Source organism: Eurosta solidaginis, chromosome 1 (assembly GCF_040869045.1).
Source record: "Eurosta solidaginis isolate ZX-2024a chromosome 1, ASM4086904v1, whole genome shotgun sequence".
In the NCBI taxonomy this organism is placed as follows: domain Eukaryota; kingdom Metazoa; phylum Arthropoda; class Insecta; order Diptera; family Tephritidae; genus Eurosta; species Eurosta solidaginis.
The window spans coordinates 136,635,411-136,651,647 of record NC_090319.1 but is presented as its reverse complement, the minus strand read 5'-3'; the positions used below and the strand labels follow the sequence as shown (position 1 = coordinate 136,651,647).

Sequence of the window (16,237 nt, the reverse complement as noted above, 5' to 3'; positions counted from 1 at the left end):
CAAAATTTAAATAAGGTTCAACATTTTCATTTCAGTTCTTATATACATACCCAACAGGCATTTCTGTAAATGTTTCGAAAAGTTACTTAAAGCAAGCTTGTTGTGTTAAACGATTTCAGTATTAAATATATATTTTTTTTTTTTTTCAGAAAACATTTTACGCGTTTCGAGACGAAACGTTAATAAGTAATTTAGCTGTGAAAGTATATTATAAATGTTTACAAAAAAGACGACAGAACTATTTGTCAATATTTTTCAACTTCGAAAATTTCAAATTACACAAGTTTACAAATTCAGGTCAACTTTTGGATCTGAGCAGATAAGAACGATTCTTAACTATATTTGATATGCTGAATTCGAATCTGCATTCAGGGTTTTAAGATTGATTTTAGTTTCCGAGTTCTCGCATGATAGCACCATTGTGCTGTTATAGCATTTTCTAAATAGTTTCACTGCTTGTTAAGTCATTTCAACTGTAACTGTAAAATAACATAAGTGATTAGAGCAAATAAAAATGCAGACAGTGTTGCAAAGTTGATTCAAAGTGTTTTTGTTGTTTTTTATGCTTGTGGGATAGCCGCGCAATTGAACATCATTTTGTGAGAAAGGAATGTCAAAGTCGTACTCAATATGAGCCTGGATAGCAAAACGCCTCCGCTGAACCATTTGTAAATCCACAAGATATTTTCCTGCCACCTCTTCACATTAAGCTAGGCCTTATAAAGAACTTCCTCAAAGCATTAAACCGTGAAGGACCGGCTTTTCAGTACTTAGTCAAAATGTTTCCTAAATTTTCATATGCAAAAATCAAAGAAGGAATATTTTTCGGACCTGATATTAGAAAATTAATGGCTGATAAAAAATGTACAAAATGTTTAACGCCCGATGAAGCAGCCGCATTGGAATCTTTTCAAAATATCGTTCACCAATTTCTTGGTAATCACAAATCCCCTAATTTTAAGGGAATTATTGGCGATATGTTGGAAAATTATCGAAAGATTGGAGCTAAAATGTCTCTAAAGATGCATTTTCTGCATTCCCATCTCGATTTTCCCCCGAAAACTTGGGTAATACGAGCGACGAACAAGGAAAGCGGCTACACCAAGATCTAGCCAACATTGAAAGACGATACAAAGGATTTTGGGATGAAGGCATGATAAGCGACTACTGTTGGACTCTAATACGCGAAACAGATACTAAACAATACAAAAGGCAAAGTTCCACCAATCTTCATTTCTGATTTGTTACTTTTAAGTTAATAAAATTAATATTATTTGACAGAAATCTTTAAAAATGAATTTATTGACTGTATTATAAACTAGAATCAATCTTAAAAGACGGAATGAAGAATCGGATTCAGCATCATAAATTGTTTAAAAAACCACTTTTAGTTGCCTAGATCCAAAACCGTGTATACTTGTGTTATTTTCATAAACGTTTATTCATGAGAGGGAATGGCTGCATCTAAACCGTTTCCTGGATTCTACTACAACTTATTCGAAATGCAGCCATTCTTCATTTAATGTAGGCATGAAATTCAGAATTAATTCATATGTATATTTACATACACATATGTATTTCTTAATATTATTGAAATGATTGAACTAAAAATTATCATTATAAAAAGTTTTGGGAAAACATTTATAACAAGCGTTATTTTAGAATTTTTTTTATAAATTTACATTTATCGATTATTTCACGCTTAATTCTAAACAATTTGTAAACAAAAAATCAACATTTTGTAAGCTTAGTGTTTGTTTGAGAAAACTTTTTATAAATTTACATTACGTCTACTTTGCTTGTTGGGTATATATGTAATAAAAATATTATGAACTAGTTGGCCCGGCAAACTTTGTACAGCCTTAGAATGTATGGGCGCTGTCACGCCCCCTTTAGGAAACATTTTAATTCGGTACATTTCCGCAATTATGGTATGGAGAAGAATAAGAAGAAAAATATAGTAGAAGAGAATGGGATTGAGATTGAAGATGTGGATGGAGCTCACTTTTTAAATGTAAGAAAAACAATTTTCGGGTAAGAAAACGTCTGCCAGGTAGGCTAGATGAAAAAAAAAACTATATAAATTCAATATGGGAAAAATTATTGTCGCTATTTTTGCGAACACAAGTTTACAAAATTTGATATCTTTATTCGGAATCGGAAAATGGATTTAAGTCCCGCTTCCTCAGTTCTATTTCCAAATCGTTTAGGGCACAAAAACGTTTGTGTGTTTCTTCCCTTATCTGGAGCTTCCGCTCCTGGATTTGCAACATCCGCTCTTGGATTTCCACGAGTCTGCGAGAAGCTTGTCATCCATAGTGAGCTTTGCCTCATTTACAGATTTTAAATTTTGCTCCACTTACTTTTCTCCTCCTCTTCGAAGAGGACGGGACATTATATTTTTCAATGTCATAATCAGAAACTTTGATCTTCCGTGTCGAAGTTGTTGGGTTGTTTGCTGCATCAATTTCAATTGAAGGCATCTCCTCCTGCAAAAACTCAATCTCGTAAAAGTCCTTGCTTACCTCGACTGGAGATTCAAAAAGGTGTTGAGAAGAACTCTTCGAGATGTTACCCCAGGTTTGCACTGTTTGCAGACCATCAACCGTCGCTTCTAACCCGCTTGCTTCAATTATATTTTCCTCCGCTGATGTTATCAATTTCTCCTCGTATGATCCACCACCAGTCCGAGATTTTGAGCTCCGGTTAAAGGTTAGTTTTCGCTTCGCTTGGTATTTTTGGTCAGCATATACCTACAAATTGTAAATATCATAGAATTACAAATTATCATACCAACAGATGAGTATTTCGATCGGTTGTTTGATTTACCTTTCTCCACATTTTTGCATCTTTCATAGGTGGGCCTACAGCGTTAAGTTTTTTGATAAATTCCCCCACAACCGTTGAGATGTCGCCTTTCCTTGGGCACAATTTGGTGTGATGTTTTGGCCAGGTTGGGGTGCTGCTGCATAAATTCTCCCATCATTTCCTTTTGTTTATAATTAAGCTTATTTAGATGCGTTCTTTGGGGAAACAAACATTTTATATTATAAATACTTTTAACTAATTTTATATTTATTTACTCACATTATTAATCTTGAAATTTTCCTTTTTATAATTAAAATATGATTGATCACAGTTTGATAAAATTTTCCTTTTTAGTTGTGCTAAGATCACTTTATTTTTTTAAAAACAAATTTAAAACGTAGCAACTGTTAATTAGTTCGTTTAATTTACAAACTAAAACCAATTTTAAAAGCTCTCGAACGTCTTTTTGCTATCGTATAAAAATTTTTAACGTTTACGATTTGTTGTGTACGTTCACTGAACACATAATACCGAATTTCGATTGCAGCTATTCGTTCACGTATCACGTAACGTGCCCGACGGATGCACAGCCATCACACTAAGAGAGTCTAAATGCTGGAAAGAAAAAGGTTATGGCCACAGTGACATCCTAACAAGGCTCATCGATGTAGATTCGACAACAGATTACCTCTCAAAAACACTGATTTTCGACAGAAATTGCAAGGTGCAGATACCCCCTAGAAGGGTTGGGCGGACGACAGAGTTGGCGGGGAGGCCACCTCAATCTACACTGACGGGTCCAAAATGGACTGCGGCGTCGGTACAGGTGTCTACTCCAACCAACTAAAAGTCGCAATCCCCATCCGTCTTCCAAACACAGCCAGCATCTTCCAAGCAGAGCTGCAAGGAATAGAGAGGGCCTGCATCTTCCTTTTGCAGAACCGGATAGATGGTGAGGTAGTTATATACTCCGACATCCAAGTCGCAATCCCCATCCGTCTTCCAAACACAGCCAGCATCTTCCAAGCAGAGCTGCAAGGAATAGGGAGGGCCTGCATCTTCCTTTTGCAGAACCGGATAGACGGTGAGGTAGTTATATACTCCGACAGCCAAGCGGCACTCAAAGCGATAGAATCACCGTACACATCCTCTAAAGCCGTCGATAACTGTAAGAGGGTGCTACGTGAAGCAGCCAACCAGGCAGCTGTCACTCTCAGCTGGGTACCCGGCCACAGGAACATTGACGGCAACGAAAAAGCGGATGAAATAGCAAAGGAAGGAGCATCGTTAGACATCACGGAAGCAGTCGCGGTGCATCGACCACTCATATCAGTTCAGAGAGACATTCTCACCTATCTAAGGAAAATAATAATCCGCGATTGGTACTCTACGGACACCTGTAGAATCACCAAATTAATATGGCCAGACTACAATCAGAAAAGAACCGATGACCTACTAAATAGGTCTAGGAAGGAAATATACAGAATCACGGCCACTATTACAGGGCACTGGCCGTTTGGCACACACGCGAATAGAATGGGTATCCCCTACAATGAGAGGTGTAGGAGCTGTAGAGAGGGTGCCGAGGAATCGGTTACTCACTTTCTCTGCGAGTGCCCAGTCCTCGCGAATTTTCGGTCCCGAACTCTAGGTAGTTATGTGTTTCCGGACTTAAGGTCGGTGTCAAACTGCCGAATGAAGGACATCAGTAGGTTTATTAATCTAACCAAGTGGTTTGAGTAAAACTATACGCAGGGTACATCAATCCAAAACGTAATTGGTTCCAGGAGGAAGTGCATCAAAATGGCGCCTGGAGCGCTACTTGGGCCCGGTTCCATAGGCGGGCAGCGCAGCAACCAACCAACCATTGTCCCCTCATCTCCTTCACAGCACCTCATCCAAGCCGACTTCCTCGATGAACCCTTTTTGTGAGTGAGGTTGAGTGGAATCCAAAGGATGCAGCCAATTGGTGGTATCCTGGCCCACATTACCGGTAGTAATGGTAAGTGTTCAGTATTTCGGGCGATATGTAGATGAAACATAAAATTTTAAGATACATAGTTGATAGTTGGTAAGACATACCCTGTCTGTATCTGAAATCCTTCGGAGTAGGGTGATCGTTAAGACCTCCTTTGCTGCGGATAGCAGAAACTAAATTTTCCAGAACGACCTGATTTAGCCTATGTGTTTAAATGTATTCCACATAAGAGTTAGTATTCAAATACTCGTATAGCATGACTAAAGCCCGATTAGACATCACTATGTCATTTTGGAACAGCTCTACGATATAGTGTTTATTTTTATTTTTAAATCTTGGAACAATCGGCTGCATAATAAGCTCATTCATTCTCTCTAGCCATCAAGCTGGTTTGAAAGAGATCTTCCACATGGTTCCTTTAAAAATTTATTGGTTTCAAAAAGATATTTTATTAAAGGTCTAATAGGGGTTGTACATGTTGTATCTGATTACCTTCCCTGGGAACCATATGTTTTCATGTTCGAGTTCATAACGTCAAACCAATCGTTAACCAGCTGAATAAAGTCTGCTGTCTCCTTCGGTTTGTATACATTGAACCCTAGTGAGTGTCTATGGCCCCTATTATGAGACAAATTCGATCTTCGAAAGAGCTGATCGAACGAATTTTCGTTCGGTATTATGACGCTAATTCGATCAAGACTAGTGTCATTGTTCGATAATTCGATAAATTCAACCGTTCAGAAAAGCACATTCCCATCATCTGTCAAATAAAATAAAAGCAAAATTATTTATGAAGAAAAAAGCTTAAGTACTGGAACTAGCCAGAAATATAAAACGCTGAAATGAGTTTCAACGCTTAATTGTAGCTTTCTAAACATTGTAACTTTCTGAACATGTTGTTACATGTGTTAAAAAAACTAAACCTCATAATGACCATAGAAGCGTTCATGGACTTGCTATCCAGTAAAGATGAATGGCTGCAAAAATGCACAAGAGCCAAGTCTATTCCAACCATTTTTAAATTGGCAACAATTCTCAGATTTTGCGTAAGGGATTGTCTCAACTGAGCATCTGGTACGAGAATGCAATCGGAATTTTTTCCACCTGATCCTTTCTGCAAGTTCGTTTTGTTATAAACGGAGTTTGTCCAATTCATGAAATCAGTCTTCCAAGCAGTTGTTTTGTATTCACGACCTTGGACCTATATGTAGGGTTCTTAAATTATATTAATTAAATTATGGCCACCGTGGTGTGATGGTAGCGTGCTCCGCCTACCACACCGTATGCCCTGGGTTCACACCTCGGGCAAAGCAACATCAAAATTTTAGAAATAAGGTTTTTCAATTAGAAGACAATTTTTCTAAGCGGGGTCGCCCCTCGGCAGTGTTTGGCAAGCGCTCCGGGTGTATTTCTGCCATGAAAAGCTCTCAGTGAAAACTCATCTGCCTTGCAGATGCCGTTCGGAGTCGGCATAAAACATGTAGGTCCGGTCCGGCCGATTTGTAGGGAAAATCAATAGGTGCACGACGCAAATTGGAAGAGAAGCTCGGCCTTAGATCTCTTCGGAGGTTATCGCGCCTTACATTTATTTTTTTTTTAAATTATTTTTATTTAACTTTGTTATTATGTTGCTCAGAACTTTGTTATTTTAATATGTTTAACGATATTTTAATTTTCAATATTGATTTTACTATTTTCAAAAATGGTCATTATTATTCAATTTTGTATCATGAAAATATAACATTTTCTTTTAAATAATTTTTGTGTGGATATTAATTTTAATAAGAATAAAGCATCCTACACTATATACGATTAATACAAATAGATTGAAATTACTATTAGGTAGCAAAAAAATAGAAGATATAAAAGGTGCGGAGCATCGGTGAAGGTAAAAACCTTTTCTGCTTCGTTTGCCGGGTTGGCGAACCATGGCTTGTCTAAATGTTACAAGCATGCATATATAAGAATGGCAGCAATATAAAACACATTTATATTAATAGTGAATAAATGAAAAACTTATAAAAATATCCGTTAAATAGAAGTTCAAAAAAAAAGTTTAGTTAAAATTGGGCAGGTCATTGAAACCTTATATGCAGTTTGTATCAAGATTCGTAATGATTTTGTTGTCGTTGTTGTTGTAGCAGTGCTTCGCCCCATCCAATAAGTGCGACAGATCACAAATTGTCATCAATATCCTCTAAGGGGAATCCAAGGAAGCTTGCTGTTTCAATAGGGGTGGACCATAATGAGAGGGGTGTTAGAGGCGTTGGTTCCACATTACAATTAAAGAGAATGTTGGTGTCATGTGGGGACACATTGCAAGAGGGGCATACAGTTTGTATGTCGGGGTTGATTCTGGATAGGCAAGAGTTTAACCTGTTACAGTATCCAGATCGAAGTTGAGCCAGGGTGAATCGTTGTTTCCCTGGGAAGTGTGCGTTCCTCTTCCGCAAGTTTTGGGTACTGTTCTTTGAGTACTAGATTCACCGGGAAATTCCCGGCATAAAGGTGCGACGTCTGTTTGTGGAGTTCACTGAGGACCTGCTTGTGTTTTTTGGCTTCATACGGCTGAGTTTTCAGGTGCCGTATTTCCTCATAATACTTACGGAGATGACTTCTTAAGGCCCCCGGCGATGTTGGCCCATCAATCAGATACCTGTTGGGATGCCCAGGCTTCTGGGTATTCAACAGGAACTGTTTGGTTAGCATCCCATTTGTCTCCCTGACGGGGAGTATTCTCGCCTCATTATGCAGATGCTGTTCTGGGGACATAAGAAGACAGCCCGTGGCGATTCTGAGAGCAGTATTTTGGCAGGCCTGTAGCTTCTTCCAGAGAGTAGTTTTAAGGCTTGGTGACCATATAGGGGACGCGTAGCATGCAATCGGGCCAATTGCTTTGTAAGTAGTAATGAGCGTTTCTTTATCTTTTCCCCAAGTACTGCCAGCAAGAGATTTGAGGATTTTATTACGGCTCTGGATTGTCGCTACAATTGCGACTGCATGCTCACCAAAATGTAGATCTTGATCAAACGTCACACCCAAGATTTTGGGGTGTAGGACAGTCGGTAGCGTAGTGCCATCGACGTGGATGTTCAAAATGGTCGACATTTGGGACGTCCATGTTGTAAATAAGGTCGCGGATGATTTAGTCGGTGATGCCAGGTTTCGCGAGACGAAAAAACTGTGAGGTAGCCGTTTATTCTGTTGCAACGCGCATCGATCTGTGGGCCTAGGCCTGTCGCCATTATTGTGCAGTCATCGGCGTAAGAAACGATAGTAACTCCTCCTGGTGGCGAAGGAAGTTTTGATATGTAGAAATTAAACAAAAGTGGGGATAGGACACCACCCTGTGCCACCCCTTGTTTAATTCTTCTTGCCTTTGATGTTTCGTTTCTGAATTGCACCGATGCCTGCCGACCACCCAGATAATTTGCGGCCCACCTTTTAAGACATGGGGGAAGGGTAGACCCTTCCAGGTCTTGCATTAACGTGCCATGGTTGACCTTATCAAAAGCTTTTGATAGGTCTTGCGCAACGAGTACTGTTCTATGGTGGGGCTTTTGATCTAAACCGCAATTTATCTGGGTGCTAATGGCATTTAGCGCGGTGGTAGTGCTATGGAGTTTTCTAAAGCCATGCTGATGACAGGCTAGCTGCAAATTTGCTTTGAAGTAGGGGAGCACAATGGCTTCAAGCGTCTTGGATACTGTCGTTAGGAGAGATATCTGGCGATATGACTCTCCTATGTTACCTGGTTTCCCAGGCTTCAGTAGCGGGACCACCTTGGCCATTTTCCATTTTTCGGGAATGACAAAGGTGGAAAGAGACAGGTTGAAGAAATGCGCTAAATATTTGAAATCCTCTTTCCCTAGGTTTTTAAGCATCGGCATGGCTATGACCCACTGCTTTGGATGGTTTAGCATGACCGATGGCATCCTCAACCTCTTTGGCGGTGATGATAATTGGTGACGCGCTGAATTTATGTTTATGTGCGTGTCTGTTGGCCCTCCGTCTATCTTTGTCGACCGTAGAATGCATTGTCGGTAGAAAGCACTCGCGCATTTTTTCGCATCCGACAGCACGCCGAAGGCGATGGAAATTTTGTCATTGTGCTTAGACGGATGCGATAGAGACTTTACGGTGGACCAAAGTTTACCTACACCGGCAGAGAGGTTACAACCGCTTAGGTGCTCCTCCCATTTCGCCCGCTTGTGTTCATCCACAAGCAATTTGATGCGTTGGTTTGTTTGTTTGTTTGTATGCTTTCTTCATTTTCTTATAAACATTTTCTGTATAATTAGTATTACAATCTAAGTTAATAATTAAATAAGAAAATAGATAATGACGTTAAATACTCATATTATGAGCAGTGGAAATGCCATTTCATCCATTCGGTATTCGCTTTTTTAAAATGCTTGTGGGGCGCATTACAATAAAAAAGGTACAATATGTAAGATAAGCATGAGTAGAGAGATTCAATGATACAACTATTATAAATACAAACAATAATTAGAGATATAAAACTTTTTTTTTTTCTTTTTACTATAAATATCCCTTATTTGCGTGTCGCCGGGATCGAGCTGTCTTATGAGGTCACGTTCTTTCACAAAATTTGCGGCCTCCGCCGGAAAGTGAAGCAGAATTTCAGGAATTCTATCGGCGGGAATGAAGCGAGCCGAGGCGGATTCGACGACCTTACGGAAAGCACGCTCCCATTGGCGAGCATCAGTCTGGATAGGGAGGGCAGCAAAGCGGTAGTCTGTAAAGGATTCGTATTTTTCCGACTTTCCTTTTGTAAAGTTAATGAAAGTTCTGTGACGATGAAGTCGGCGGTACGATCGAGCGAAATAAGTATAGGTAGGTGGTCGGATGCCAATGTTGCCATGGGTTGCCAGTTAACCCAGTTTACGAGGCCTGCGCTCACGATAGATATATCTGGCGAACTGTGACAGCTTCCTACCATGCGTGTGGGAGCGTCTCCGTTTATTTTGCAGAACGTGGTTTCTTCTATTTGATCCGCCAACATCTCACCCCTACTGTCTGCCTGCAAGTTTGAATGCCATAGATCGTGGTGGGCATTGAAGTCGCCTAGAATAATGCGATTATTGCCAGTGAGTAAGGTGCTGATGTTAGGGCGGTATCCACTGGGGCAACAGGTGGCAGGAGGAATGTAGATGTTGCTGATTTCTGGGTTTGCATCACCTGACCGGATAGATAAGCATTGACGTTCTAAGACACTGTCCCTGCGGCCGATGTCGGGATCAAATATATGGTATTGCACTGAGTGGTGTAAGATAAACGCGAAGCCGCCTCCATTTCCGCTCTCGCGATCTTTTCTGCGGACATTATACCCAGAACAGGTCTGCAGAGCAGATCTTGCTGTGAGTTTAGTCTCTTGAATCGCAGCAATGCGGATGTTGTGCCGCTTCATGAAACCGACTATCTCCGTGATCTTCCCAGTTAATCCATTACAGTTTAACTGCAGAATTCTGAAGTGCAACGGGGAGACGTCGTCACTCTAGGAGTAAGTTATGGGTGACTACGCCTGGGTTGTGAAAGGCTAGGACGCTATTTTCATTAACGTATTAATTTTATCTTTTTGCATTAAAGAAAAAGGTTTCTGAGTTAATACAGCTTAAAGATGAAGTTGACGTGCTTAGAGAATCCAACGATAAATTGAAATAGTGACACATCCAATCAGAAACATATAAAAAAAATACTGAATAATATAACGATTTATTTCATAAATTCGTGGAATTTGTAAACTTTAAACTGGCTTAATTCTTATTATATATTGACATATAATTTTTTAAAAAAATAACGAAAATTATTTAAGTGAAACGGAACTAGCTGGGACAAGGTTTTAAAGGCGCCACCCCGTGTTTCCAAGAAAAAAATTTGGGATTTTCCCACCTCTTGTATACTAACATAACGCCAACTTTCATCGTAGCAAATATTTTACTTGTTGTTAACATTTCATTTTGGTTACAACAAAATTTCTCAAAAAATTTCTCAGGAAAAGCAAAAACCTTACATTAGTATATTCAATACATGGAGAAATAATTTTTTAAAACACCGTTGTTGTTGGTTCTAATTTTTTCATATTTTTACTGGGGTGCATTTGAATATATTATACCACAATCTGTAAAAAATCCATTGGTTAGGGCCTTTGTGAATTAAGCTAACGATATGCACCTGTACGATAACAGATAAAGCAGGCATGCTTAACGAACGAAACGATATCATTTCGTTACGATAATCAACGCTAATAAACGAAACGAAGTCACTATCGTTTCGTTCGTTAAGCATGCCTGAGATAAAGGATAGCAATTTTTATCAGCCTTTTTTTATTTATTAGCTGAAATCATTACATTATTTGTATAACTAAATTTATAGTATTCAAAAGTAACTATACTAAACAAAGGTACTGCAGTTTTTACAAATATGACTGCAATTCAATAAATTTTTGTATTCAATAAATGTTTATATATATATATATATATAAAATTAAAACCAACAACAACGGTGTTTTAAAAAGTAATTTCTCCTTGTATTGAATATAGTAATGTAAGGTTTTTGCTTTTCCTGAGAAATTTTTTGAGAAATTTTGTTGTAGCCAAAATGAAATGTTAGCAACAAGTAAGATATTTGCTACGATGAAAGTTGGCGTTATGTTAGCATACAAGAGGTCGGAAAATCCCAACTTTTTTTCTTGGAAACACGGGGTGGCGCCTTTAAAACCTTGTCCCGGCTAGTTTCGTTTCACTTAAATAATTTTCATAATTTTTTTAGAAAATTATATGTCTATATATAATAAGAATTCAGCCAGTTTAAAGTTTACAAATTCTACGAATTTATGAAATAAATAGTTATATTCTTGAGTCTTTTCTTATATGTTTCTGATTGGATTTCGCGCTCTTTCAATTTATCGTTGGATTATCCAAGCAGGTCAACTTCATCTTAAAGCTGTATTAACTCAGATGTGTTTTTCTTTAATGCAAAAAGATAAAATTAATACGTTAATGAAAATAGCAAATCTTTGGTTGCATTATAAATATGGACGATATTTACTATCAGATCGTCATTACGCTGTTTTATTGTTTGAATTTCATTTTCTTGCTGCTGAACCTTTAATTTCAGGTCCTCTCGTGCAGCATCTGATTGTTTAAGGTCTTCTTCCATTCGATCGAGCTGTTACGAAGTTCAGGATAACCTACAGAACCAGCTTGAACTGGAACCAGTGATATACCATCATTACCAATTTGAGCAGTTGTATTTTCCAACCGATGAACTTCATACTGCAGTTTATTAAGCTCTTGTTACATGTTAGATTTTTCTTCTATGAGTAATAAAATCTGTAAAATATGAAATTTAAAATAACCCTTTTTAAGTAAAACTCAATTCCACCAAATACCTTTTTATCAGATTCAAAACACTTTTGAGCAAAGCATCTCGTTCTTACTGCAATATTTTATAATCGAAATTAGCTATACTTGACGAACTACGAGATGTACACTATCCATGCCAAGTTGACTCAAGATCTTGCAGTGCTGTATTAGCTTGAAGTGATTCCACTAAGCACGTTATTTGTCGTATATAATTTGCTTGGCAGCACAATTTACCGCGCAACGTAGTACAACCTGTAAACAACGCTCGAGCTCAGAAGGATCACATTTTTCGGAAATATGTTGAGCATCAGGTTGAGGAAAATCTGCTAATGAATAACTTAATACATCGCTGTAATAATCATATACTCCTTCAATAACTTTCTTTAAATGCTCATCGTCAAGCGCCAATTTATTCCTGTGTTTATTTAAGACAACCAAGCATCTGTAAACGGGCGGGATTATTATAGTTTTTTTAGTTATTTCTCCTGAATTTCTCACACTTACCTGTAAAAACGTCTGGAGCGAATTGGTGTAAGGCTTGTGCCAGAGCCACTCCATTGGAAAGTTCTCAACTTACATTGCCTATATTATGTGTATATTGACACACTTTTTTGAAAAAGAGCGAAATTATTTCGTCTTAAGCCAAACTTGCTAAGAATTTCAGAAAAGACGCCTGTATATTAACTTTTGTGATCGGCCATTTGTATTTTAATTAATAAGGGATTTCTTTATTTGGTTTCGAATGTTTTGACCAATTCTTAAAATTTGTGTGTGCTCGCCTATATCAATATCATTCACAGCAACATTATTTGCAGTTACACTTGGTTGGTTAAAAGGGACTTTAAATTCCATACATATGTTGTGTAGAGCTGCGCAAACGTTGGAAAACATTGCCACCTTTTGTGGGTCATATCCTCCGCGCTTATCGTTGCATAGTATTTTCCACCGCCCTTTGTAAATACCAATTGTTCTCTCCACCATACATCTGGCTTTTGAGTGAACCGCATTAAATACACTCTCACTTGAATCGTCCGCAGGATTTCTGTATGGGGTTATACACCAAGGTTTAAGTGGATACCCGGAATCACCTAATTAAATGAAAGTAGAGAATAAATGCCCATAGTTCATACTAGTTGACTAAAAAATACATACCAAGTAACTACGAATTATTGTTAGAATTTATTTCAAATTTCTCTTCTAGCATTATTCTTTGCTCTGATTGCTCCCATACAAAGGAATCATATGCAGCCCCTCCATATCTAGCATTTATTGCATTAATTTTGTATTGCTGATTGCATATCTGCAGCAAGATACATTTATACGGATAAAATAATTCCTTCGACCGTTATATTCTTCGAAGTTTATATTCTACTTACAATCATTATATTTAAACTATGAAATCCCTTACGATTAAAAAACATATGTTCGTTTTCGCTGGGTCTCTGCAGGCCAATATGGGTACCGTCAATACATCCAATTACTGTAGGAGGGCAAAGTGTAGGCGCATCCAAAAAAAATATTTCATTTTCTCACCTCGTGGTATCTTATACTTCTCGTAGAACCATTCCATACAGCCAGTCAGACTCTCCGGTATAAAACAGATATGTTCTGGACATAGTTTTATTTCTATTTCAGTCGCTACTCGGGTGTTCAATTTTGAAACCAACCTTTGACTCATTCCCATTAGGTAATCGTCCCCTACGCTGGTAACTGCCACTTCCAAGAAATGAAAGCGTTACCGCCAACTGGAGGATGGGCGGTGCAGCTGCTGAGGAATGGCAATTGAAATTTGTATTCCTCAGGACATAATTAAATGCTGCTTTATTAAGACGAAACCTTTTAATGAACCTAAAAATTAGCCAGTTAAATAAACAATTCGGTAACAGTTCCTAAATGTTGAAGTTACAGTGAAATTATAAACGAACTTACGCATTTTAAGACAAAGAAAGAGGATTGCTTTTGTCTTTTAGCTGCTGTCTTACAACCTTCTGGTCATGCCCATCTACGTCTTGGTCGGAACTTTCTAAAAAAGAAAAGTAGTTCCGGCCCCATGTTTTCAACTCTAAAAAACTACAACATTAGTTTCCTTGATATTTCTTCGAGTGATAGAGGTTATTGGTTAGGGCGAAGTACTGTTATAACAAAAACTAGAAATTATCAATATCTGCATCCCTCCTGTCACCTGCTGCCCCTGTGTATACCGCCCTGAAATCAGCGCACTACTCACCGGAGAAAATTGCATAATAGGAATGGCCCACCACGATCTATGGCATTCTGATCTACAGACGGACAGAAAGGCAAAATAGCGTTCTACTCGATAAAGGCGGACATCCCGTGCGTATGGTAGGAAGCTGTCATTGCTCGGCAGAAATCTCAATCGTGTGGCAGGACTCGTTAACTGCGTCAACTGGCAGCCGATGGTAACGCTTCGCGTCGTTTTATTTCCGCCTGAAGAACATCGAAAATACGGCCACATTCTCCAGCGGAGGCCACAAATTTAGCGAGAGAACGTGACCTTATAAGACAATACGACCACGCGACCCCCAAATAAGGGATATAAACCAACGCTTAAGATTGCTAGTGGATGAAAACAAACGGGCGAAATCGGAGTAGCATTTAAAGAATTGCAACCTCTCTGCCGGTGTAGGTAAGCTATGGTCTACCGTAAAGTCCCTATCGAACCCGACTAAGCACAATGACAAAATTTCCATCGTCTTTGGCGATAAAGTGCTGTCGGATGCGCTTTCTGCCGACAATATGTAATGCATTCTACGGTTGACAAAGCCTGACGGCGGGCCAACAGATGCGCACACAAGCATAAACACAGCACGTAACCAATTACCGTTACCGCCAAAGAGATTTAAGATTATATGGTTCATGCTAAACCATCTAAATCAGTAGGCCCATAGGGCATAGCCATGCCGATGCTCAAAAAACTAGGCAGAGGGATTTAATTATCTAGCGCATGTCTTCAATCTGTCCCTGTCCACTTTCGTCATCCCCGAAAAATGGAAAATTGCCGGGGTGGTTCCGCTATTAAAGCCTGTAAAACCAGCTAACAGATTCTTATCATCCGATATATCTCCTATCGCCAGTAGCCAAGACACTTGAAGCCATTCTGCTTCCGTATTTCACTGCAAATTTGCGTCTTGCCAATCATCAGCATAGATTTCGAAAACTACATAGTACTACCATCGCGCTAAACACAATTAACACGCAAAAATGTTGCTGATTAAAGCAAATACCGCACCATTGGACAGTACTTGTTGCGTTAGCTCTGTCTCAAAAGGTTGACCGCAAATTATGCCTGGTCGGCAAGCATCGGTGCAAGTCAGGAACATAACATCTAAACCCAGAAGTATTAAGCAACCTGACATTGTCACCGACCAAAGCATCGGCGACCTTATTTACATTATGGACGCGCCAAGTGTCGACCACCTTCAACATCCATGGTGATGGCATTACGCTACCGACTGTCTTACACCCAAAAATTTGGGGAGAATGCAACTGCAATTGTTCCTAACATATATAGCGCCATAATAAAATCTTAGAATCTCTTGCCGACATCACTTGGGGTAAAGACAAAAAACGCTTATTATTTAAGTGAAACGAGACTAGCTGGGACAAGGTTTTAAAGGCGCCACCCCGTGTTTCCAAGAAAAAGTTTTCCCACCTCTTGTATACTAACATAACGCCAACTTTCATCGTAGCAAATATTTTACTTGTTGCTAACATTTCATTTTGGTTACAACAAAATTTCTCAGGAAAAGCAAAAACGTTACATTAGTATATTCAATACATGGAGAAATTATTTTTTAAAACACCGTTGTTGTTGGTTCTAATTTTTTCATATTTTTACTGGGGTGTATTTGAATATATTATACCACAATCTGTAAAAAATCCATTGGTTAGGGCCTTTGTGAATTAAGCTAACGATATGCACCTGTACGATAACAGATAAGGGATAGCAATTTTTATCAGCCTTTTTTTATTTATTAGCTGAAATCATTACATTATTTGTATAACTAAATTTATAGTATTTAAAAGTAACTATACTAAACAA

General features: G+C 38.6%; 1 long non-coding RNA gene across 1 annotated transcript; it reads right to left on the bottom strand.

The window, feature by feature from the left end:
- Positions 1-12,043: 12,043 nt before the first annotated feature.
- On the bottom strand, positions 12,044-15,812 carry LOC137238188 (uncharacterized). Its single transcript, XR_010949128.1, has 6 exons — positions 13,708-15,812; positions 13,551-13,654; positions 13,327-13,474; positions 12,679-13,262; positions 12,201-12,616; positions 12,044-12,141 (listed from the first exon to the last, which is right to left on the bottom strand). It is a non-coding gene; the product is annotated as an uncharacterized lncRNA (long non-coding RNA).
- Between the last annotated feature and the right edge of the window lie 425 nt (positions 15,813-16,237).